Source organism: Anabrus simplex, chromosome 4 (genome assembly GCF_040414725.1).
Source record: "Anabrus simplex isolate iqAnaSimp1 chromosome 4, ASM4041472v1, whole genome shotgun sequence".
Lineage (NCBI taxonomy): Eukaryota > Metazoa > Arthropoda > Insecta > Orthoptera > Tettigoniidae > Anabrus > Anabrus simplex.
Genome location: NC_090268.1, coordinates 47,818,882 through 47,845,762, shown reverse-complemented (window position 1 = coordinate 47,845,762; position 26,881 = coordinate 47,818,882). Strand labels below are relative to the sequence as shown.

Sequence of the window (26,881 nt, the reverse complement as noted above, 5' to 3'; positions counted from 1 at the left end):
CTCGACCCAATTACTCACGCTCCAGGACACTGCCCTTGCGGCGGTAGAGGTGGGATCCCTCGCTGAGTCCGAGGGAAAAGTCACCCCTGGAGAGTAAACAGATTAAGAAGAAGAAGAAGGTAAAAATATCCTGTAAAAACTCACGCCCACAGGAGTCAAACGCGACCTGAACACAGCGCCTCAGACCGCAAGGCTATCCTGACCGTTGGGGAACCGGAAGCATATCACTTCTCAGAGACGTCGCGCTTTGATTTTCCAGTGGGATTTTATTAACAATTTATGGTAAAAACTGCTGTCAGACTAGGGATTTGAACCCACGCCCACATACGTGGGCTCGGAACTTATGGCAGCGCCTTAAGTCCGTCGGCTACCCTGACTGACGCTTAATGCAACGCAGATCGCATCTCAGAGACGTCGCGCGTTAATTTAGAGTGCGATTTTGTTATCAAAGGAACTTAAGAATCTCCTGCAAGAACTGGGTCTCGAACACACGCCCACAGGCTTAGACTGCTACCTGAACACAGCGGCTTAGATAGCTCGGCCATCCTGTCAAATGGTGAAACCGAGGGAGATCACATCTCGGAGATGTCGCGCTTTGATTTTACAGTGCGATTTTATTAACAATTTAAGGTAAAAGTCCGCTGTCGGGAGTGGGACTCGAACCCACGCCCACAGACGTAAACCGCAACCTGAACGTAGCGCCTTAGACCGCTCGTCCACCCTGTCCGACGGCGAACAGAATGCAGATCCCATCTCTGAGACGTCGTGCTCTGATTATCCCGTGCGATTTAATTAACAATTTAAGGTAGAAATATGTTGTCAGAATTGGAATTCGAACCACGCCCACACACGTGGACTGCGACCTGAACGGAACGCCTTAGACCGCTCGGCCATCCTGACTGACGCCCACCCCAACGCAGATCGCATCTCAGCGACGTCGCGCGTTACTTTACAGTGCAATTCTATTTTCAAATGAAGGTAAAAATCTCCTGTCGGAAGCGGGGCTCGAGCTCACGCCCACCGACGTCGGTTACGACCTGAACGGAATGCCTTAGTCCTCTAGGCCATCCTAACTAACGCTTAACGCAAGGCAGATCACACCTCAGATACGTCGCGCGGTGATTTTACTAACAGTTAAAGGTGTAAGTATCTTGTTGGAAGTGGGATTTGGACCCACCAGGCTGCAAGAGAAGACTTAACATAATCACGTGACTGGAGTAACCATCTTCACGGTATGTGCGGGTAAAAATTTTTCCATTCCCCTCCGTCATTTTATTCCCTCCGACTACCACTTCCTGTTCAAACGACTGCAATTTCCCGTCTAACTATGCTTTCCAATGACATTAACCGAAGCTCTGGCGCTGTTTTCAAATGTTGCTGGTGCGGATTTGAGGAATGATTGTTTTTCCCATGGCCCGTGTAAGCTCTCCTAAACAGCCTTGTGATTCTGCAGCCACGAAAAGTGTAGTTTACAAGGAGGTTGTCCGTCTTCTTGCATGGGTGGTAAGCGTAATGCTCTTCGGTTCATTGGGCCCCGTGTTCGATTATCGGCCGGGTTGGAGATGTTAATCTTAAATATTTAATTCCCTTGGCTGGGTGACTGTCTGTTTGTACTGTCCCCAACATTCCTGCAACTCACACACAACACTATCCTCCACTACAACAACCCGCAGTTACCTATTCACGGCAGATTCTAACCTCCCTCGTCGGAGGCTCTGCTCTTCAAGGGCTGCACCCGGCTAGAGACAGTCACACGAAATAATGTCAGCCTCTGCGATATAGTGATAACTGTGATGAGCTACCACCCCTGGAGGCCCGGATTCTACTCCCGGCTCTGCCACGAAAACTTGAAAAATTCTTAACAGATTTCCTGAATTCGAAATCGGTTAAGATATAGTCTATTATGGATCTGGTACCCCTAGCCTCCCATGTGTAGCAGTGAATAGTCTTGTGCTTGATGAATGTATTCGTTACTGCTAAACCCACACCATCACAGAAGTCCAGCAAATGCTTCCCGTTCTTATTAGCTTCCATGTCTTCTCCACATTTACCATTCACCCTTTCGTATCCTTCAGCTCTGTTTCCAACTCTCTGCCACGAAATTTGAAAAGTGGTACGAGGACTGGAACGGGGTCCACTCAGCCTCGGAAGCTCAACTGAGTAGAGGTGGGTTCGATTCTCACCCCAGCCATCCTAGAAGTGGTTTTCCGTGGTTTCTCACTTCTCCTCCAGGTAAATGCCAGGATGGTACCGAACTTAAGGCCACGGCCGCTTCCTTCCCTCTTCCTTGTCTATCCTTTCCAATCTCCCCATCCCCCACCAAGGCCCCTGTTCAGCATAGCAGATGAGGCCGCCTAGGCGAGGTACTGGTCATCCTCCCTAGTTGTATCACCTGACCCAATATCTCACGCTCCAGGACACTGCCCTTGAGGCGGTAGAGGTGGGATCCCTCGCTGAGTCCGAGGTAAAAACCAACCCTGGAAGGTAAGCAGATTATGAAAGAAAGAAAGAAAGAAAGAAAGAAAGAAAGAAAGAAAGAAAGTACACTTTATAATCTCCTATCTCTTCTTCAATATCTCCTCTTACATGAATAGCTTTACTCCTAGCACATCCCTTTCATCCTCTTTGCTGGCTCAGCCAGTTATTCTTTCTTCCATAAGCCCTATTAATATTGATAGCTCACCATCGAATTCCATTTTTTTCGCCAAGTTGTTTCCAAGGAGTCCCTCGCCTGTCAAATGGGAGTGGGACTCCGTTACTCCCACAGGTCCGAGGCTTGCTTAAAATGTTCTGAGCTCGGTAAATTCATGAAGCAGGATGCTACCATACTTACACATAGTCCAAGTGAGGATCTCTCCTCTAACGGGTTATGGACCACCGGTGGATTGTATAGTCCTAGTTGCCTGAGCACAAGGAAGGCAATGACTCAGAATATGTCCGAGATGCCCACTCCCATTCCGTAGCAACTGGTATCCTGACTTTCAGGACCACTTACTAGGCCACTCAGCTGTTGTCCATGGTTCACGAACTAAGACGTGACTACAATAACCCACACCATTATTATTATTATTATTATTATTATTATTATTATTATTATTATTATTATCATCATCATCATCATCATCTGTTTACCCTCCAGGTTCGGTTTTTCCCTCGGACGTAGCGAGGGATCCCACCTCTACCGCCTCTAGGGCAGTGTCCTGGAGCTTCAGACTCTTGGTCGGGGGATACAACTGGGGAGTATGACCAGTACCCCGCCCAGGCGGCCTCACCTGCTATGCTGAACAGGGGCCTTGTGGAGGGATGGGAAGATTGGAAGGGATAGACAAGGAAGAGGGAAGGAAGCGGCCGTGGCCTTAAGTTAGGTACCATCCCGGCATTCGCCTGGAGGAGAAGTGGGAAACCACGGAAAACCACTTCCAGGATGGCTGAGGTGGGAATCGAACCCACCTCTACTCAGTTGACCTCCCGAGGCTGAGTGGACCCCGTTCCAGCCCTCGGACCACTTTTCAAATTTCGTGGCAGAGCCGGGAATCGAACCCGGACCTCCGGGGGTGCCAGCTAATCACGCTAACCACTACACCACAGAGGCGGACATTATTATTATTATTATTATTATTATTATTATTATTATTATTATTATTATTATTATTATCATCATTGTACCGGGAGGTACACCTCAATCCCGCACATTTAAAAGAAGCGCCTTAAGGAATTCTATCTATCAAACAAAACTTGAAACAGCTACTGCATGAAGTTGGGACATTAATCGTTAGATGTCACTCATAAATAACAGAGCATTGTGTTATTTTAAAGTTTCCTAAACGGACAGGATTTATTTGTTTTGTTTTGGTGTACAGCAAGTAGTCTGAACTGTTCTCCGTAGATGTCCTTACAAAAACTGAGGTCTTGCACTCGGGTGCAAGATAGAAGAATTTGCGATCTAAAGAAGTTTTGTGTTTATAGATTTTCATAACTAAATCTACGTTCATTTTTTTAAGGGTTGCAACACTTCCTTCTCATCCCGCCAGCTTTGAATCTGGCCAATTAAAAATGTTTATATTTATTTTAAAGCCTATCACAGGCTTCTTGTAGCTTTTTATTCGACCAATAAAAATGAGAGGATGTGTCCGGATTTAGTCAAAAGCCTTCTCGAGCCATCCCCTCGGGTATATCAGCTGCGGCTTTTTCAAGCTACCTTGTCTTATTGATCGTCGAAATACTGTGTGTGTGTGTGTGTGTGTGTGTGTGTGTGTGTGTGTGTGTGTGTGTGTGTGTGTGTGTGTGTGTGTGTGTGTGTGTCCAGGTAATGGCCACCACTTTTCTATCTCTGTAGCTATCTCCTCAACTTGCCCAAGGGGAAGGTTCTAAGCTTTAACTATGTAACCGTTTGATTACTAAAATGTAAACTTCTTCCTTTTCATGTAAAATTTCATAGTCTTAAACTGTAAGTCGGGGATTTTGAGTGCGTTCCCCTGTCGAGTTCCTCTTCAATTTATCTTGAGGTGACTACGATTTTGTAACTGTTTCTTTCCCTGTGAAAATGAAAACCTACCTACAACCTGTTTTCCAGTCATTGACCGGGTCAGGGATGAAATGAATGAAACATATATAGGCTGTTATTACAATGGGGTCGCCACTCCCAAGGTGATTTATTAATGAGTGACAAATGCTATGAAATGATAATGGAGAGTGTTGCTGGAATGAAATACGACAGGGAAAACCGGAGTACCCGGAGAAAAACCTGTCCCGCGTCCGCTTTGTCCAGCACAAATCTCACATGGAGTGACCGGGATTTGAACCACGGTATCCAGCGGTGAGAGGCCGACGCGCTGCCGTCTGAGCCACGGAGGCTCTCTTTTCTTTCCCTGTAATGCATTAAATTAACCTTTCATGCTAGTCACCTCAGTATCTTGGGATTAGCCTCTGTATCATAGGCCCGCAAGCCCAAGTAGGGTTTTAAAAACTTGGTTTTCAAGGAGCGCAAGTGTACGCCTCCATACATTTTAAGTTTGGGCCAGTAATATTACCCTGTTCTTTCTTTTCACGAAGGCCCAGTAGCATGGGGGTACTAGATACCCCTGTGTAAACCACATGGAATTGAAAATTGTAGGTTGTGCCTATAGAGGCCGAATATTATAAGATTTTTGTAAAGTTGCCTTGTGTAGGCTGTAAGAAATTGGGAGCACAGTATCCTTGGTTAAATTTGGAGAACATGTGAGCTCTCTTCTGGTACTTATGTAATATTGTGTGGGGCCTTTGGAAGGCCGTATTTGTAACCCTTGGTGCAAAGTGCTCTGGAATTTATTCCAAAGCCTTCTCGAACCATCCCCTCGGGTATATAAGCTGCGGCTTTTTCAAGCTACCTTGTCTTATTGATCGTCGAAGTATTGTGTGTGTGTGTGTGTGTGTGTGTGTGTGTGTGTGTCCAGATAATGGCCACCAGTTTTCTGTCCTTGTCTAAATAACACAACATTGGCGAGGTTGTAAATTTGTAAATTGGGAGCTTGAAGCTCAAAACTTATAAATTCCCTATTTTGGGGTTTTCTGCTTTTGTACCAAAATTTTTATTGTACCTGGCCTTTTTGTCTTCACCTAGTAAAGAAGCTTGTTAAGTTTGAAATTTGAAAATAAATATAACCCTTATTTAAAGTTTTAAATTAACTTTTGATGTCGTAGTTAGACCCATTCAAGCCCACAACTTCTTTAACCTATCTCTGTGATCCACGAAACCACTGTAACAATTATTATTATTATTATTATTATTATTATTATTATTATTATTATTATTATTATTATTATTATTATTATTATTATCATCATCGTCCCTGTCTAAAGAACTAGAGAAAATGGGAAATGCCTTTTGGTCTCAGTTTCAGTGACGGTGAAATCCTGACATTCACCTCCCCGTGGTAGAGAGGGGCAACGGTTGTGCATATATACGTATAACATACAGGCGGCTAACGAATGCAGGGGCCGAGTATTTTCCGGTATAAGAAGACCACCTTCCACCAAATGCTAAAGGCCTCCTAGGAGGGCGGATGAGCGGGTAGAAGGAAGGGCACTCTCTTGCCCTTGGAGTGAGAAACTGCTCCTAAAGACGGAAGAGGCACTAGGTGGCCAACGGCATAGGATGGGGAAGGGAACGGGAAACCACTCGATTAAAGACCTGAATGGGTATCCCAAGGATCGGCTAGTTGAGAACCTCGGGGGTACACCCATGTCGAGTAAGTTTACCTGCTAAAACTCAAGAAATGATATATATTATAGCCAGCAAATCCTATTCTAATAGAAGCGGTGAGGGCGAGTACCTGGGGGCCTTAAAACTGACACTTCTCGGCTAAGGTATGGCACCCCTGACAGAATATTCTATGGCCTTCCAGACTGGGAGTTGCATGTAGGGTTAAGGGCTTTATTGCGCCAAAAAAAAAAAAAAAAGGCTGTTACGAATATTTGCCTCAGATGAATAAGAATGGATGTCAAAATATGACGACCCTGCAATGGAAATCGGCTTTGCAAATAGGAATTTGGAATGTAAGAACCCTGTATAAACCTCGATCCTTCAAAATCCTCAGTCAACAGCTGGAGAAGTATAGAGTGGGAATTGCTGCAATTCAAGAGACCAGATTATTACGTAATGGTATACAGGACATGGAGAAGTATACACTTTTTGAGAGTGGTAAAGAAACTGGACCCCACGAATTTGGTACTGCATTTTGTGTCCAAAATTCACTAGTATCGTCAGTGCTCTCCTTTGAACATGTGAATGAAAGATTATGTTATTTGAGGGTACATTCTAAATGGTTTAACATATCACTGGTGAACTGCCATGCCCCCACAAAAGACAAGGATGATCACGTTAAAGACTGTTTTTATGAGGATTTGTTAGAACTGCGGAATAAATTACCCAAACATGAGGTTAAAATGATTTTGGGCGATTTCAATGCAAAAGTTGGAAAGGAATAAATTTTTGTGCCAGCAATAGGAAGGAAAAGTCTGCATGATGAAAGCAATGAAAATGCTATTAGACTAATCAATTTCGCTACCTCCACAAACATGAATGTGCGGAGTACCACTTTCCCACATAAACAAATACATATGGCACAGGCCAGAGCAAAGTGTAGCTTCCACCGAAGTCCCAGTCTCATCCATGGCTGTGACAATATGGAAGCTGCTGGGGTATGGGTGGTGCTAAGTAGTGACATTTGGGGCACAACTAGTGTCTGAGTGTTGCTCATAGGATCAGTCGTGCTGCAGTGGCACCTTCTGGTCCAGTGAGGAAAGCAATGGCAAACTACCTCACTCCTCATCTTGCCTAGTATGCCTCATTTGGGCTCTGCCATTGGTTTTTGCAGTTTCCGTATAACTGCATAGCCTTTGGTGGTGCTATTTGAGGATCCAACCAGCCTCTGGGCTGATGACCTAACAGACAGACATAGAATCGTGGTATTCGTGTGACGGTAAGACTACCAATCAGATAGATCATGTACTAATTGATAACAGGCATAGAAGCTCCATAACTGATATCAGAGCTTACAGAGGAGCTGAGATTGGATATGATCACAATATGATAATTGCTTCTGTTAAAATTAAATTGAAAATCTCTTGTAAGTCACAGACTGAGGAAAGATGCGAAGTTGACACGGAGAAACTGAAGCAGGAGGATGAAAGATGAAAGTATAATGTGGAAAATGCAAACAGATTTGATGTTCTGGGAGAAGATCCTACAGAAGACATTGATGAAACAAATTACGAAGTTTGTGAACGAATGTGGAATAACGCGAAACAAATCATGACAACAGTAGCAATGAAAGTGATACCAAAAGGTGTTAGTAAGAAAAAGAAATGGGTCGATGAGTCATGTCAAGATGCAGTTAATGAAGTGGCAATATGGTGTAATAAGTGGCTGCAGTCTAATGAGAATGTAGATGTTGAGGAACTATACAGAGAAAAACAGAAAGAATGTAGTAAATTAATTCGTAGAAAGAAAAACGTCTACCTGAGAAAACAAATAGAATCAATACAAGATGGCTATAAACACAGGAACATCCGCAAGATGTATGGAACTGTCAACACAATTACAAAAGGATTTCAGCCAAGATCGAGCATTATGAGAGATAAGTCTGAAAATTTAATTGCTGATCAGGACAAATTATTAAATTACTGCAAGCAATACTTCGATTCCTTGCTGAATTGTGATGATTCAGAAACCTGTATTGGTACATCATCTAGTTCCTCATCAGACGAACAAATACCAGAGCCATCATATCAAGAGGTATTGCAAAGTATTATACATTTTAAAAACAATAAGGCTTCAGGTAGTGACAACATTCCTGCTGAGTTTATTAAATACGGTGGAGAAATATTACATAAATACATAGACAATATAAGATCATTCTAAGGATGTGGTACTATGAAGTTATTCCAAAAGAATGGCAGGAATCACTTATTGCCCCAATTCATAAAAGGAGAGGATAAGGAAGAATTTCAAAATTATCGTGGCATGTGTATGTATGTTTAGTCATCAGCCTGAAGGCTGGTTGGATTCTCAACAATTCCGCCATGAGCTGTCATAGATGGCCTAGGCGTCACTGAAGAGGTGTACTAGGGAAATGAGGAGTGAGGTAGTTTCCCGTTGCTTTCCTCATCGGGCCAGAAGTTGCTATTACATATCAGTCTGCCAAGCCCACTGAAATGCATGCACCAACCGACCCTATGAGCAATATTTTCACACCATTCGTAGCAGGGACTGGCTGCGTAACGAATGGCATTACTAGCATCGCTCATACCTCAGTCACTTTCATTTTGTCAAAGCCAAGGATAAGACAGAGACAGATCAATGAAAGTAACAAAATTGCTCTAGCCCTTACCAGAAGATTTAGTGCACTGTAAACACTAGGCCCCGCCAACAAAGGTAATCTCTTGTAAACACGGCCTACAAAATTCTGTCTTTTATTCTTTTACAGCGTTTAAAACCATTTGCTGAAAATATTATTGGGGACTATCTGAAAGGTTTTGTAGTAACAGATCGACTACAGACAACATATTTACAATTAAGACTATTAATGATAAGGTGTGGGAATACAAGGAGTCGGTTCATTATATCTTTATAGATTTATTCAAGGCATGTGATTCAATCCATAGAGAAGGGCTGTGGAACATCATGATGGAGTTTGGCTTTCCCATAAAATTAGTTAATATGTGCAAGCTGTGTATGGATGGTAATGTTAGCCGTGTTTTTCTCAAGGGCAGAAAATCATTTTCCTTCCAGAATAAAACTGGTCTGAGTCATGGGAATGCACTATCTCCTCTTCTATTCAACATTGCACTGGAGAAGATTATCAGGAAATTAGTTCTTGTACCTGCTGGCATCATACTGGGGAGATAATATAAAGTCCTTGCATATGCGGATGATATTGTTCTTATTGGCCGCAATTAATTAGAAATTAGGCAGTTATTTGTGGAACTAGAGAAAATGGCAGCAAAAATTGGCTTACGGTTAAATGATAAAAAGACACATTGCATGGTTGTACAGAGACCGAATCATGAGGAGGTTGACAGATTGCCTTTGAAGATTGGAAAATATATATTTAAAAGCGTGAGGAGTTTAAATTCCTTGGTGTATTAATCAATGAGCAAAACCGAAGGCAACAGGAACACCAAGCTAGAATTAAGAATTCAAATAAGGCATTTTACTCTATGAGCCCTATATTAGTCTCCAAGTTTTTAACAATGAATGCAAAAATGAGCATCTACAATACAATCATTCGACCAGTACTTCTGTATGGTTCCGAGACATGGAGTATAACCAAAGAAAGAGTAGCAGTAGTTGCAAGTTTTTGAGAATAAATATATTCGGCCCATGGTTCGATCCTATCTCTCAAAGCTGGCAGAAAAGATCTAATTATGAGATTTACACCTTCTCTCAACAACACTATAATGGGTGTGATAGAATCCAACAAACTACACTGGGCTGGACATGTACTGAGGATGCAGAATAACAGAGCACCAGTAGATCTATACAAGGGATCTCTTAATGGGAAAAGACGTTCAGGAAGACCCCGAAGCACCTGGAAGAATGAGATCAGCAAGGTATGACTGACCCTCCAAATTGATAACTGGGAAGAGCAGGCTCAATATTGAAAAGGATGGAAGAGGATTGTGAGATCGGCACGGGAACTTCACGTCCCTCAGAAGCCAACGGAGTGAGTATTATTATCATCATCATCGTGCTCGAAACACACCGGAGTGGATAAGGAATAACATGCACACACATTAAACTTCGGCACTGCGAGAACACGGATCATAAGTACTTAATGAGCTCTGATTAACTATTTTCCGGCGTGGTGTGTTACCATGGAAAGTCATGCCTTTTCTTTGATCATTTCATGGCCAGCGGGCTGAGGAATAAACAGCGAGATATATCTTTATTTGAGTGTGCGCTGTGTAACCGAAAGCCCCTAAAGCTTCTCTTGCTAATCGATTAGGAAATGTATTTCACAATCCCACCAACCCCTTACACCCTAGGAGCACAGCCATCATGAAGTAGTATGACAAGATACAAAAAAAGTGTGTGACGATTGTTTGCTAGCGCTGGGGTCTCTCTTCTCCCCCTGTTCTACAGTGTTCGGCGGAGTTCTTTATTATTTTCCTTTTCGACTTGACAAAAGAGCTCGACTCTCTTCTTGCCTTCCCTTCTTCTGCGCTTCATTTTCTACCTGTACTAGACTAATCTAAAACAGCTGAAACTAGCCATGAATACTGTCAATTGAGTTGGCCTCGGCTTAGTTCCGGAACAAGCCACATATCTCTTGGGAAGTCCTGTACAAGAGGCCACCGCTCTCCCCTTTCCCAGCCGACCCGACCCGACCCGTTCCGGCCCATACCGTCATCTCTCTCACTCAATCTGGTGTATGACTCAGTTCAGTTCTGTATTGTCCTCCACACCTCTCACCATAGCTTGTGCGTGTTGAGTCACGTAGCGAAATGAGTAGTCAACTAACGCAGAATACATTCTGATCAATATTAGCTACAAATGATGATTCGCCCGCCCACAGAGTCGAGGGATCACCATTATCAGTTAACAAAGGATACACAATATATTATGTGGACTACATTGTCAACTAGACGCGCCGACTTAGGGTAATTATTTGAGGGGGTGGGCATGATTATCATGAACTCAGGCATGTGAAACGGTGAACAACTATTAATGGAAACGTTCCTATATATTAACAATATTCACAAAAAACATTAAGTTTTCTAGGCTTTTTCAATCGTGAAATTACCAGCATTTCGTCCCAGTGTAGCGGAGGACTCATTAGTTGGATTGCTTCAAATATCCAAGACGCTGGCGGCTAGTGCACCTTTGAGACACCACTGCAAGCCTCTTACGTAGGACAATGCAATGACGGTGCACTAGGGGAAGCGTGTGCCTCCACTTGTATAAATGTCTGCCTACTGTATATATCAAAAGGTTCCTTGAAGGAAACCATAAATTAATTTCATCGTCTGCAAATGTTAAAAACATTAAGTTATTTAGGCTTCTTCTTCATCTGTTTACCCTGCATGGTAGGTTTTCCCTCGGACTCAGCGAGGGATCCCACCTCTACCGCCTCAAGGACAGTGTCCTGGACCGTCAGTCCAGAACTTGATTCATAGATAATGTAAATACTGTATTTTGAAAGAATGTTTTATGTACGAAGCTATCAAAAATAATCACAAGTAAAAATGTAGAACTTGCTTCATAAATAAATTTTCTTAATAAATACTGTATCCTATTACCGTACTGTATACCATGCATTTCATAATACGAAATGTGGAAGGCTCTACCACCAGATGTACAGTCTCCATTGGGAAATGTAGTTCTCTGAAGGAATGCCCATTTTCTAATCTCATTTCTTGATATAAAACCATCTACCACCTTCTCCAGATTTAACGTCCTAGCAACTTCCGAAGAATACCAGACTTCACGTTTTAAGGAGACTTAACATCTAGGAGGAGAATTGGGGAGGGGCGGGAGCAAAATGGCACTCTGCCTCCACCAAGATATCCCCCAAAAAACATTGGCGCCGCTGCTGTCAACTAATATAGCTTACCTGAATTTTAGTGAACAAAAACGCATATTTAACTGTGTTGTAGAAACACTGCCGTGATCTTACGTAGAGCATAGGAGCTTCCTGACGAGTTAGCTCGTTTTCTATTTCCAGCTCTGCCACGAATCTTGAGGGAGTGTAACGGGCTGCTTAGCCTAGATGGTGAACGCGTGCTCAGTTTACTGGGAGGACAGAGGTTCGATTTCCTGTCAGGAAGTCGAAAAATTTAGAAACTGTTTTTCCATTTCTGGCTCGTTCACTCAGCCTTCGCCAAAAATGAGTACTATTCCCCAGAGCCATTCTCACAAACCGACGATCTTCCTTTGCTGTAATCTATCTGGAAGAACCCGTGCTTCGTCGTCCTGCGACAGTATTCTCCTGAGTCCATCTCCTCATCACCACTCTTGCTGCAGTCAATGCACATTGCTCTACAGTCTGTATGATGCTCCCATGAACCTCATGTCCATGGTGATTATGCTTCCTGAGTCTAAATTGGGGACATGAATGGCTCATGTCCAACTCTGTGGTGTAGTGGTTAGTGTGATTAGCTGCCAGCCCCGGAGGCCCGAATTCGATTCCCGGCTCTGCCACGAAATTTGAAAAATGGTACGAGGGCTGGAATGGGATCCACTCTGCCTCGGGAGGCCGACTGAGTAGAGGGGGTTCGATTCCTTTCTCAGCCATCCTGGAAGTGGTTTTCCGTGGTTTCCCACTTCTCCTCCAGGCAAATGCCGCGATGGTACCTAACGTAAGGCCACGGTCGCTTCCTTCCCTCTTCCTTGTCTATCCCTTCCGATCTTCCCATCCCCCTCCCCCGCAAGAGTCCTTTACAGCATAGCGGGTGAGGCCGTCTGGGCGAGGTACTGGTCATGCTCCCCAGTTGTATCCCAACCCAGAGTCTGAAGCTCCAGGACATTGCCCTTAAGGCGGTAGAGGTGGGATCTCTCGCTGAGTCCGAGGGAAAAGCCCACCCTGGAGGGTAAACAGCTTAAAAAAGAAAGAAAGAAAGAAAGAAAAGAATGGCTCATATTGGACAACTGACAACATCATAACAACATAACAACAATAATAATAATAATAATAATAATAATAATAATAATAATAATAATAATAATAATAATAATAATAATAATAATAATAATAATAATAATAATTGTACCGGGCGGTACACCTCCACGCCGCTAATTCAAAAGGTGCGCCAGTTGAAACTCCTCTGCTGGAGGAAGTCTGAACTTTATTAACGGTATTAATTTTCTACTTTCTCGGAAGATGTCACTACCTGTAAATTTTGGAGTTTTAGAACTGTGTCATTTTTGATGTGTTTTTGTTTTGCTTGAAGTAAGAAGTGTGAACTTTCTCTTCTAGAGGACACTACTGAAGAACTACAATAGTGCACCCTAGTGCGAAGAAAAAGAACTGTTCTTTGGAGAAAATTTTATTTCAAAAGTTTGTTCTTTGTTAAATTTCTTTCAGTCATTGGTTAAGTTGGCAATATTACCCCTTTCTTTCCCCTTGTTTTAAATCTAGCCAATCCCGAATTTCTGAAATTAATTTTCCACCAATAATGTGTTTCTTCTTCATCTTGTGTAGGGGTTTCTCTTTATTCTCCAATAAAGTGTTTGTGGGCGGGTGTTCTCATTCCCCTAACGCCTAGAACCTTCCGCGAGAGTATATAAACTGCTGATTTTTGGGTCTCTGCGCCACTTCTGTTCCATCTTTCAGTGTGTAAAGTACATAGCAGGGGGCGGGAAGCGCCTCTTTCTTCGGCAGCGGTCAACAACAAGGTAATGGCCATTTAATAACTTCTTTCTTTGCTAGCTCAGCAGTTTAACTCTCGGGGCGGGTCCGAAGCTTTTTCCATTATGTAACCTTCCTTAAAATGTAAAGAAACTTGTATCTATTTCATCTTTTAAACTGCATATCGGGATAGAGAGTGCTTAACCCTCTCGAGCTCCCAATCATATTGTTTTGAGGTGAACTTATTTTTCTCAACCTATTCTTCGTTATTATAATGTAAATTGTTCTTTTCTGAAGTCACCTCTGTAGTATGGGATTAGCCCTTGCATTAACGGCCTAGTGCCAAGTAGGGTTTTAAATAAAGTGTATTAGGAGTGCGGAGAGCCTCCTTTCAAGTTGGTATTTTAGAGGCCATATAATTAACCTTTTCTCACTTAATAGGCCTCAGTAGATTGGGTATTTTACCCCTGTGTTTATGTCCGTTGAGGACAGCTTGAAGGTGGAGTTTGGTGTGGCCTGGGAGAGGCTTAAATTTGAGAGCGAGTGGCTCTTTTCCGGAAACTGAGTCTTGTATGCCTCGAGGAGGCTTTACGGTGTAATTTGGAGCAAGTGCTCCAGGGTTTGATTGGGGTCTTCTGCCCCGTTGTTGAAATTTGTATATCGTAAAGTTGGGCTAGTTGCTCAAGAATTGTGTTTTCAGGGCTCGAAGCCCAAATCCTGTAAATACTGTAATTGTACTTTGTTGTCTTGCTACTCCGTACCTGCCATTCTTGTTATTTCTGAATTTTGGAAAGAAAATATAACCTTGTTAAATTTTACATTTAACTTTAATTCCGTAGTTGGAGACCTATTCACACCCGCACCTTCTTTCACCTCTACCTACCACGGAAATCTCCGTAACAAGTGGTAGCAGAGCGTGGTTGAATGGGTCTCATTTTAGCCCCTTTTGTCGGCTAAATATTGTTCTGTTCCGAACTCTAACCATTTTCTCAGTTGCTGGAATTTTTGAGGTTTTCAAAATTGTTCTGTCACCATGCCCGGCCCTCGCGATGTTCTCCATCTTAACTATTTGCGGAAGGAGGAGTTGATCTATGAGTTAACTATCAGAAATGTACAATCTGGAGGCACGGTTGCAGTAGACACAAACAAGCTTAGAGAATCCCTAGATTTGCCCATTTCCATCCCCAATTTGGGAGAGAAAGAAATTGACGACTCTTTTTCCACGATCACGGAGAATACTACTGGGCTAGCTTCTGTAGTTAGTTTTTTTGATGAAAATGATCCTTCTCCTAATCAAATTAAGCGTGTGCAAGCTAGGCTGTTTCATTTTTCAAAAAGAGTTAACGATCTGTTGTCTCTAAAGTTGAATGACGTTCAGAAGAAGGAAGCTAGTGCGCTGCTTGAAAATATTTCTGAATTATCTAGCAAGGTCACTCAATTGTTAACGGGGGAAGTTCCTCCCAAAACTGATCAACCCGCCACGATGAATGCTGGGAGCGAGGAAGAGCCTCCTAAGGGAGAAGTCAATAGGATAACCGTTGCTGCTCAAACTATCTCTGCCCCAGTAGACAACGAGTCTGAACGTCGTAACTCATTGACTAATGTACGTTCTGAATTAACTTCTTTGCCACTTAAACCTTTACCGACTATGTCACCTGGGTTCAGTAGTTTGCCCCATCCATTGGCAATGTTGCTCAGGCGTATCTCTAAGTTTTCAGTTAATACCACCAGTGAAGTAATTTCATTTTTAAGATTTTTAGTTGAATTTCAGGATCATGCCCTTGTTTTTTCTCTTTCTCCGTGTCAAATTTTGCAAATAATTTATCCTTATGCAACTGGTATTCTCTCAGACAAAATAGTAAGAGCCATAGCCGAACAGTCATCTATTGAAGATTTTCATGCACACTTGCTTGCAAATTTTATTCCTGCTCGCGCGAGGTCATCTCTGATTCAGAAGTACTATTATCGTGTACAGCGTTTGGATGAAAACTTGGCTGACTTCATCCAAGATATTAAATTCTATACTAGGGTGTTTGCTCTTCACTTTCCGGAGGACCAGATTGTACAAGCCATTGTGGAAGGCATTTCACCATCCTATAGGTCATATTTGTGTTTCGCGGCGTGCCCGTAAACCTTCTCTGAACTTGAGGCATTGGCCGTCTCAGCGGAAGGAGTTAGATACGCCGATTCATTACATGTCGCGAAAGAACCCCCGCCTTCTTTTAGTAATACTCGGCCTCCACCTCGCCGATCAGTCACACCCCGTAAATGCTATGCTTGCGGGTCGCCCGACCACCTTCGGAACAAGTGCCCATTGCTCAAATCTAGTGTGACAAGGAATGGAGCTGGTTCATCACAAGGCTGTTTTAAATGTGGGGCTTTCTCACATATTGCCAAGAATTGTCCCAATTCGAATAGCACCCCCTCCTGCTCAACTTCTGGTGCAACTTCCAACAACAATATAAAGTGACTAGTGCCTTCGGCTGAGTCGATTAATCCATCTTCCCGAGACTCAGCCCCGGGTAAACAGATCGAAAAATCAGGGAAATTTCAATCTTCAAATCCATCCCTTGAATGCCCCAAGGAGTGTCTTAGGATTGCGGCGGATACCCCCGCACCGGTTCCTTTTCTTAAGATTGAGTTAAATAATGAACCTGTAACAGCTCTCTTAGATTCAGGCAGTGTTTGTTCGATTATTTCGGCTGAATGGTATTTTAAATTGTAATCTGTTTGTAAACTACCTGACTATGTCTCATCTCCTGTTCAATATGTTTCGGCTAATTCATCTCCATTAGAAATTCTAGGTTCCGTACAGGTCAAAATTCGTATTTTTAAATTTACATGGAAAACCAAACTGTTTGTGGCTAAGCATTTGTCTTGCCCCATCATTCTGGGAGCGGACTTTATTTCTCACACTGGTCTTGTGCTCGATCTTCAGAGTAAGTCGTGCACATTCAAATTTGCGTTCAATTGTAAAATTCCCTTGTTAAAGTGTAATTCTGTATCATGCTCATCTATTTCGCCTACCCAGGATGAGATGTTGTTAGACCTTAGACATCTACCTGAGGAGCAGGCTGATAGTATTCGTAAATTATGTCAGTCATTTCCAGAGGTGTTCTCTGATACTCTTGGTGTTACTGACCTTATTGAATACAAAATTGAGGTCACGGATTCAATTCCTGTCCGTTTTCCACCTTATAGGCTATCTCCACCTAAAATGAAGGCTCTGAAAGAAATCATCGATCAGATGTTGAAGGACGGTATTATTAGGCCCTCTAAGTCGGCGTATTCGTCACCTATCTTTCTAGTCCCGAAACCCCAAGGAGGCTTCAGGCCTGTCATTGATTATAGGGCTCTCAATCGGAAGGTGGTGTTGCAATCTATGCCCCTTCCTGACCTTCATTCTTGTTTTTCATGGTTTCGTAAGGCCAAGTTCTTTACTATCTTGGACTTGAATCAGGCCTATAATCAAATTCCCCTTGCCGAAGAGTCTAAACATCTTACAGCGTTTGCCACGGATTGGAATTTGTATGAATACAACCGCGTGCCTTTCGGGCTCCCCACGGGAGCAGCTGTACTCACTAGGCTACTAGATAGGGTCTTCTCCGACATCAAATTTGAGTACTTATATCACTACTTGGATGATGTCGTCGTATTTTCAGAGACTTTTGAAGAACATCTAGATCATCTGCGAGAAGTTCTCGATCGCCTTCGTAAGGCTGGGTTAACTGTCAAGTTGTCTAAGGTTGCCTTTGCTAAGCCCTCTATGTCATTCCTAGGGCATATTGTGTCACCTGATGGTGTAGCAGTCGATCATTCTAGAACACAGGCCATCCGTGATTTTAAACCTCCCAAGGACATTAAAGGTATCGCCAGGTTCATTGGTATGGTGAATTTCTTCAGGAAGTTTATTCCTAACTTCGCTAATAGAGCGGCGCCCTTGAACCTTCTTCGTAGGAAAGGCATCAAATTCGAGTGGGGACCTTCTCAACAAGCCGCTTTTGAAGATCTGAAATTAGCTCTCTGTAATGCCCCTGTCCTTGCTATGCCTGATTTCTCAAAGAAATTCATCGTCCAAACGGACGCGTCGTCGTCAGCAGTAGCTGCAGTCCTTCTTCAAGAGACTGAACTAGGGAGGCGACCCATCGCCTATGCATCTAGGACTCTATCGGCTCAAGAAGCAAAATACTCCATCTATGAGCTCGAAGGTTTGGCAGTCTTATTCGCCTTAGAGAAGTTCCGTCTCTATCTGGAACATGTCAAATTCGACCTGGAGACAGATAATCAAGCCTTAAGCTGGGTCTTAGGTAGGCCGCGTCGTACTGGTCGTATAGCCCGTTGGGCTATCCGTATTTCTGCCTTCCAATTCGATGTCAGGCATATCCGAGGTACCGAAAATGTTGTCGCTGATGGACTCAGCCGTATGTTTTCCAACGACATTGAGAACCATGAACCGGTCGATAGTTCATCTCCTCCCGAGTCCATGTTATCTGATGTTAATGCCATCTTAACAGATGCCCCCATGCTTTTTAGGGATATCGAGAAATACCAACGTGAAGATCCGACGCTGGCTCCGATAATGGAAACCCTTTCTTCTGGGGAACGTGTGGTCCCTTATGTTCTGAGGAATGGTGTTCTATGTTGCCCTTCGAGGCAGGATAAGATGATGAAAGTTGTCGTTCCAGCTGTTCTTGTACCTATGATCTTCAAGTACTATCATGAGACCCCATTAGGGGGGCATCTTGGTATCTTTAAAACTCGTGAAAAGATTCGTGAAAGGTTCATCTGGAAGGGTATGGACGGTGAAATCCGTGAACTAGTAAAAGCTTGTAAACCTTGTTTGCTTAGTAAACCCACTATGTCCACCAAGGTAGGCCTTCTGTCTTCGCATCAAGCGTCGCGCCCCATGGAACGCCTGTATATTGATTATGTAGGACCCTTCCCCCAGTCAAAGGGAAATGCCAACAAGTTCATCTTTGTGTGCGTAGATGGTTTTACCAGATTTTCCTGGTTATTTCCGACTAAGCTGGCTACCGCTCAGTCCACCATTACTTGCCTAAATTCTATTTTTGCTTCTTTTGGTCCGTGCCAATATGTTGTGTCTGATAATGCTAAGGCGTTCACATCAAACCTTTTTCGTAAATTCTGTTTTGACTTGTCTATCTCTCATGTAACTACTTCTGCTTATTACCCTCAACCATCGCTGGCTGAACGGGTTAATCGTAATCTCAGGTCCGCGCTTATTGCCTATCATCATGAAGATCATTCCAGGTGGGACACGTCCTTGCATTGGTTAGCTTTTGCTTTGAATTCGGCGGTTCATGAATCACATAAGTTTACTCCAGCCTCTTTGATGTTCAAGTTTGTTCCCAACACGCCGCTCTCTAACCTCTGGTCTCTGAGTGACATTCTACCCGAGACAATAGATCCGGACAACATCAAAGATCTTTGGAAGAAGGCTAAAGCCAATCTTAAAAATCTCTCATGAAAAGGTTAGGGAAAGGTATGATCGTGGACGGAGACCCACCCCTTTGAAGGTAGGTGACCAAGTTATGGTCAAGAATTTTGTTCCCGCGGGCAAGCTTGCCCCCAGATTCCATGGGCCTTGTATCATTCTCGATTTCCTTACGCCGGTCACATTATTATTAAGTAATCCAGCCACCGAGAGGATATTTAGGGTTCACCTGTCCCAGGTGAAACCGGTGTAATTTCTGTGTTAACGTGCTTCATATTATCTTGAAAGGAATATGAAGGTTATTTTTTTTTTTGAGTTTTCACTTTTAAGGCATTCTGCCCCTTCTATAATATTTTCTATATTTAAGCATTTTTGTAAACCTCCCCCGATTCGTTAAACTGCCATTCTGTCCTTACCACGGCCATTACCACGCTCCCGTCTCCTGCTATACACACTGTGGCTTGCTTATATTAAATGCCATGGATATCTGCACGCCGCTGGCCCCTCAACCTCTCCACAAAGTCTGTGCCCTCAAAAAGATGATGGTCCAACAATATTCTGCCGCCTAGCTTTAATGTTTCAGTGCCCCCGCAGCCGCGCGGCGCTGTGCCGCGACTGGGTTTGAGGATGGGCCCCCTCGACCCCAGCGAGGACGACATGTGCACGGCGAGCCGGAGCTCTCCTCCCGACCAAGGCTGATGTGCGGCGCACGACCTGCTACTTGCCCGCAGCCTGTATATCTTCACCGCGGGCGCGGCGTGTTTCAACACCACTGCTCCCCTCATGGTGCGGGCGAGCGGTATCTCAGGGTACTTGAGGGGTCCGAGCGGCCTCTCCTGGACGCAAGCGGCAACGGCCGATCTGGCCATTCAACTTAGTCTACATCAACTACATGGACATTCCAGTTCGACATTACTACCTTCTCTTGGATTTTTCTGCAATACCTGGTTGACTTATAAATTTTTTTTTCTCAACTTTAAAAACTAAAGTTTATCTTCTGAATTCAACTTCTACAAGCATAAAGACTTTACTTCACCTGCAACAACAAAAATTTTGAAACTGGATCAAACCATATTAATAAAATCTTAAAAATACTTCTGCAATTAATCTCCACATCTACATCAAAACTTGGACCTAGTTTTCAAACAAATTTCATGTGTCACCCCTGGAGGAATATTTGGGGGGGGGGGAGGTCTGTACCGGGCGGTACACCTCCACGCCGCTAATTCAAAAGGTGCGCCAGTTGAAACTCCTCTGCTGGAGGAAGTCTGAACTTTATTAACGGTATTAATTTTCTACTTTCTCGGAAGATGTCACTACCTGTAAATTTTGGAGTTTTAGAACTGTGTCATTTTTGATGTGTTTTTGTTTTGCTTGAAGTAAGAAGTGTGAACTTTCTCTTCTAGAGGACACTACTGAAGAACTACAATAGTGCACCCTAGTGCGAAGAAAAAGAACTGTTCTTTGGAGAAAATTTTATTTCAAAAGTTTGTTCTTTGTTAAATTTCTTTCAGTCATTGGTTAAGTTGGCAATATTACCCCTTTCTTTCCCCTTGTTTTAAATCTAGCCAATCCCGAATTTCTGAAATTAATTTTCCACCAATAATGTGTTTCTTCTTCATCTTGTGTAGGGGTTTCTCTTTATTCTCCAATAAAGTGTTTGTGGGCGGGTGTTCTCATTCCCCTAACGCCTAGAACCTTCCGCGAGAGTATATAAACTGCTGATTTTTGGGTCTCTGCGCCACTTCTGTTCCATCTTTCAGTGTGTAAAGTACATAGCAGGGGGCGGGAAGCGCCTCTTTCTTCGGCAGCGGTCAACAACAAGGTAATGGCCATTTAATAACTTCTTTCTTTGCTAGCTCAGCAGTTTAACTCTCGGGGCGGGTCCGAAGCTTTTTCCATTATGTAACCTTCCTTAAAATGTAAAGAAACTTGTATCTATTTCATCTTTTAAACTGCATATCGGGATAGAGAGTGCTTAACCCTCTCGAGCTCCCAATCATATTGTTTTGAGGTGAACTTATTTTTCTCAACCTATTCTTCGTTAATATAATGTAAATTGTTCTTTTCTGAAGTCACCTCTGTAGTATGGGATTAGCCCTTGCATTAACGGCCTAGTGCCAAGTAGGGTTTTAAATAAAGTGTATTAGGAGTGCGGAGAGCCTCCTTTCAAGTTGGTATTTTAGAGGCCATATAATTAACCTTTTCTCACTTAATAGGCCTCAGTAGATTGGGTATTTTACCCCTGTGTTTATGTCCGTTGAGGACAGCTTGAAGGTGGAGTTTGGTGTGGCCTGGGAGAGGCTTAAATTTGAGAGCGAGTGGCTCTTTTCCGGAAACTGAGTCTTGTATGCCTCGAGGAGGCTTTACGGTGTAATTTGGAGCAAGTGCTCCAGGGTTTGATTGGGGTCTTCTGCCCCGTTGTTGAAATTTGTATATCGTAAAGTTGGGCTAGTTGCTCAAGAATTGTGTTTTCAGGGCTCGAAGCCCAAATCCTGTAAATACTGTAATTGTACTTTGTTGTCTTGCTACTCCGTACCTGCCATTCTTGTTATTTCTGAATTTTGGAAAGAAAATATAACCTTGTTAAATTTTACATTTAACTTTAATTCCGTAGTTGGAGACCTATTCACACCCGCACCTTCTTTCACCTCTACCTACCACGGAAATCTCCGTAACAATAATAATAATAATAATAATAATAATAATAATAATAATAATAATAATAATAATAATAATAATAATAATAATAATAATAATAATAGTTAGATATTAAGACACCTCTCTTCAGTTTGCTAGCTAGAACTAAATTCGAAACCGTAAACGCCGCACCCATAGTCTCTGGCACACATCGACTGACTTAAAATTTATGCTCCTCTTTTTTTCTTCTTTTTAAAGATGTTTAAAATTACACTTACTGCAGAAATTGATTCTGAGATTTATTTAGTGTATATGAGCTAAAATAGGATATTCGGTGAGGTATACTGTATAACTATTAGTGTTTTCAGGGAAGACGCTGAGGATTTCTGCCACTGTTCCAAGACAGTGCTAACAGCTTATGTGTTTACAAGGAGGAGTTCAGTGGCTGGATGTATCACCAAACATTGTAGGGAGATGTGTCATTCCCCTTCTTGGTCCGTGACAGGATGAAGTGAAGTGGCTGAGTCAGCCTGTCTTCGTTCTCCTCACTCTTAGCAGATATTCTCTTGATTCAATGACCTCTCTGCTTAAAACTGAGCGGAAAACTCGATAAATTATATATGAAAGGAAAGTGTCCGGACATTTCCTACCATAGACATTCCGTACCACTTGATTTTTTACGACTGTTCGTACCACCTAGGTCGTTATCTACCTAAGAACGGTATTCCCGTAATACTCCAGGACAATCCGTACCACTTCATGTCAAACTGGAATTCCATTTCCACGCCAGCCGACGTAATGAGCCTGACAGACACACTTTAGAAATCAGAAACAAAAATAATTTACAACATTTGCTGAAGAAAACTTTTGTTGTTGTTGTTGTTGTTGTTGTTGTTGTTGTTGTTGTTGTTGTTGTTGTTTGAGTCATCAGTCCATAGACTGGTTTGATGCAGCTCTCCATGCCACCCTATCCTGTGCTAACCTTTTCATTTCTACGTAACTATTACATCCTACATCTGCTATAATCTGCTTGTCATATTCATACCTTGGTCTACCCCTACCGTTCTTACCACCTACACTTCCTTCAAAAACCAAGTGAACAAGTCCTGGGTGTCTTAAGATGTGTCCTATCATTCTATCTCTTCTTCTCTTCAAATTTACCCAAATCGATCTCCTCTCACCAATTCGATTCAGTATCTCTTCATTCGTGATTCGATCTATCCATCTCACCTTCAGCATTCTTCTGTAACACCACATTTCAAAAGCTTCTATTCTCTTTCTTTCTGAGCTAGTTATCATCCATGTTTCACTTCCATACAATTCCATGCTCCACACGAAGGTTTTCAAAAACATCTTTCTAATTCCGATATCAATATTTGAAGTGAGCAAATTTATTTTCTTAAGAAAGCTCTTCCTTGCTTGTGCTAGTCTGCATTTTATGTCCTCCTTACTTCTGCCATCGTTAGTTATTTTCTACCCAAGTAACAATATTCATCTACTTCCTTTAAGACTTCATTTCCTAAACTAATATTTCCTGCATCACCTGCCTTCGTTCGACCGCACTCCATTACTTTTGTTTTTATCTTATACTCCTTACACAAGACTGCGTCCATACCATTCAGCAACTTCTCGAGATCTTCTGCAGTCTCAGATAAAATAACAATATCAGCGGCAAATCTCAAGGTTTTGATTTCCTCTCCATGGACTGTGATTCCCTTTCCAAATCTTTCTTTGATTTCCTTTACTGCCTGTTCTACGTAAACATTGAAAAGGAAGGGGGACAAACTGCTGCCTTGCCTCACTCCTTTCTGGATTGCTGCTTCTTTTCCAAAGCCCTCGATTCTTATCACTGCAGACTGATTTTATACAGTTTGTAGATAATTCTTCGTTCTCGGTATCTGATCCCTATCCTCTTCAGAATCTTAAATAGCTTGGTCCAATCAACATTATCAAATGCCTTTTCTAGATCTACGAATGCCATGTACGTGGGCTTGTCCTTCTTGGTTCGATCCTCTAAGATCAGACGTAAAGTCAGGATTGCTTCACGTGTTCCTACATTTCTTCTGAAGCCAAATTGATCTTCTCTCAACTCAGCTTCAACTTGTTTTTCCATTCTTCTGTGAATAATACGTGTTAAAATTTAGCAGGCATAGATACTAAACTAATGGTGCGGTAGTTTTCACACCTGTCAGCACCGGCATTCTTGGGAATAGGTATAACAACATTCTGCCGAAAATCGGATGGGACTTCTCCTGTCTCATACATCTTACACACTAAATGGAATAACCTTTCCATGCTGGTTTATCCTAAGGTAGTCAGTAAATCAGAGGGAATGTCATCAATTCCAGGTGCCTTGTTCCTATTTAGGTCACTCACAGCTCTGTCAAACTCTGACCTCAAAATTGGGTTTCCCATTTCATCAGCATCAACAGCCTCTTCATGTTCCAGAACCAAATTATCTACATCTTTACCTTGATACAACTGTTGGATATGCTCCTGCCATCTTTCTGCTTTGTCTTCTTTCCCTAGAAGTGGTTTTCCGTCTGAGCTCTTAATATTCATACACCTAGATTTCCTTTCTCCAAAGGTTTCCTTGATTTTCCTGTATGCAGCATCTACCTTTCCCAGGACCATACAACCTTCGACATCCTTGCACTTCTCCTTCAGCCATTCTTCCTTAGCTACCTTGCATTTTCTATCCACTTCATTCTTTAATCGCCTGTATTCTTTTCTGCCCTCTTCATTTCTAGCATTCTTGTATTTTCGTCGTTCATCAATCAGGTCTAGTATCTCTTGAGTTATCCACTGATTCTTAGTTGATCTTTTCTTCCTTCCTAACATCTCTTCAGCAGCCCTACTGACTTCATTTTTCATGACTATCCACTCTTCCTCTATAGTGTTTCCTTCAGCCTTTTCATTTAGCCCTTGTGCAACATGTTCCTTGAAACAATCCCTCACACTCTTTTCTTTCAACTTGTCTAGATCCCATCTTTTTGCATTCTTTCCTTTCTTCAAGTTCTTCAACTTCAGATGGCATTTCATGACCAAGAAGTTGTGGTCAGAGTCCACGTCTGCTCCTGGGAAAGTTTTGCGATCCAACACCTGGTTTCTGAATCTCTGCCTATTCATAATGAAGTCTATTTGATACCTTCCAGTGTCTCCAGGTCTCGTCCACGTATGAAGCCGTCGCTTGTGGTGTTTGAACCAAGTATTGGCAAGGACTAAATTATGATCAGTGCAGAATTCAACCACCCGACTTCCTCTTTCGTTCCTTTGCCCCAATCCAAATTCTCCTACTGTATTACCTTCTCTTCCTTGGCCTATCACTGCATTCCAGTCTCCCATCACAATTAGATTCACGTCACCTTTGACATATTGTATTAAATTCTATCTCCTCATATATTCTTTCGATTTCCTCATCATCCGCTGAACTAGTAGGCATATAGACCTGCACTATTGTGGTGGGCATTGGTTTGGTGTCTATCTTGACGACAATAATTCTTTCACTATGCTGGTCGTAGTAGCTTACCCGCTGCCCTATTTTCTTATTCATTATTAAACCGACTCCTGCATTTCCCCTGTTTGATTTTGTGTTGATAATTCGGTAGTCGCCTGACCAAAAATCCTGTTCTTCCTGCCAACGTACTTCACTTTTACCAACTACATCTAACTTTAGTCTATCCATGTCTGTTTTCAGATTCTCTAACCTACCACAACGATTCAAGCTTCTAACATTCCACGCTCCGACTCGCAGAATGTCAGTAAGTTATCCATCTTTCTGATGATCGGCCCTTCTTGTGTAGTCCCCACCCGGAGATCCGAATGGGGGACTAGTTTACCTCCGGAATATTTTACCCGGGAGGAAGCCATCATCAGTACATCATTCATACAGAGAGAGCGAGCTGCATGTCCTCGGGAGGTAGTTACGGCTGTAGTTTCCCGTTGCTTTCAGCCGTGTAGCAGTATCAACACAGCTAAGCCATGTTGAGTATTATTACAAGGCCGTATCAGTCAATCATCTAAACTGCCGCCCTTGCAACTACCGAAAAGCTGCTACCCCCCTTTCGATGAATCATTCGTTAGTCTGGTCTCTCAACAGATACCCATCCGATATGGGTGCACCTGCGGCTCGGCTATCTGCTTCATTGGGACACGCAAGCCTCCCCACGACGGTAAGGTCACATGGTTCGCAGTGATTCTTTTAATAACTGCCCTTTAAACTATACTTATCACTAGAGCCCGGATTTCCATGCAAATGCATGTTTTTAAATAAACTATTTACACTTCTCAAACTTTGCAAATATTCGTTTTATGGCTTAACGATTCCAAATAACCGTTCTTTTTCCTTGCATGTTTGCATGTTTTGGCATTTTTAGGAAAAAAGCATGCATAGTGCATATTTTGAAGATTTTGGATGTAATAGGGAATATTTGGACGTTTAATATTGCATAATATGACTTTTCTTCAGACTTAAGAGACGGGGAGTATGTATTCCTGGCATCCTATGTTACTACCAAAGTTAGTACATACGGTAGAGGACCTATAATCCAATTAACCTAGCACTTTATCTATTGCTTGAGTAAACATTGACGTAAGCTGTGAGTCGCCACGTCGATCTCTGTAATTCTTAGGAATAAGGTGTCCCAGTTATACACTGCTATAAATTGAACCTTAAATTGTGCATCACTCATTGACGGCTCATTTGTTCGTCTCTGTTAGTGAAACAAATCAAAACTTGTATTACACTTCACTTCTATGACGCCGCTTTACTGAGCTTACATGCCTTGGTTTTGCACTGAACCCTATCCCGTTGTTATTCTGGAATTTCCTACCCGGAACTCTCACACGTCTTTGTTATCGCAGCAGGCAATCCTTAACAGTTATTGAGGACATTCAATAAGTGTCTGCACTCATCACACGGAGAAGTACCTGCGGCGACTAGAGATAGGTCAAACAA

The 26,881-nt window shown here is 42.6% G+C and overlaps 1 long non-coding RNA gene across 1 annotated transcript in view; it reads left to right on the top strand.

Annotated features, from left to right (window-relative positions):
* LOC137500531 (uncharacterized) overlaps positions 1-26,881 on the top strand; it is a 71,120-nt gene that overhangs the window by 35,009 nt on the left and 9,230 nt on the right. The gene's annotated exons all lie outside the window — the stretch shown is intronic.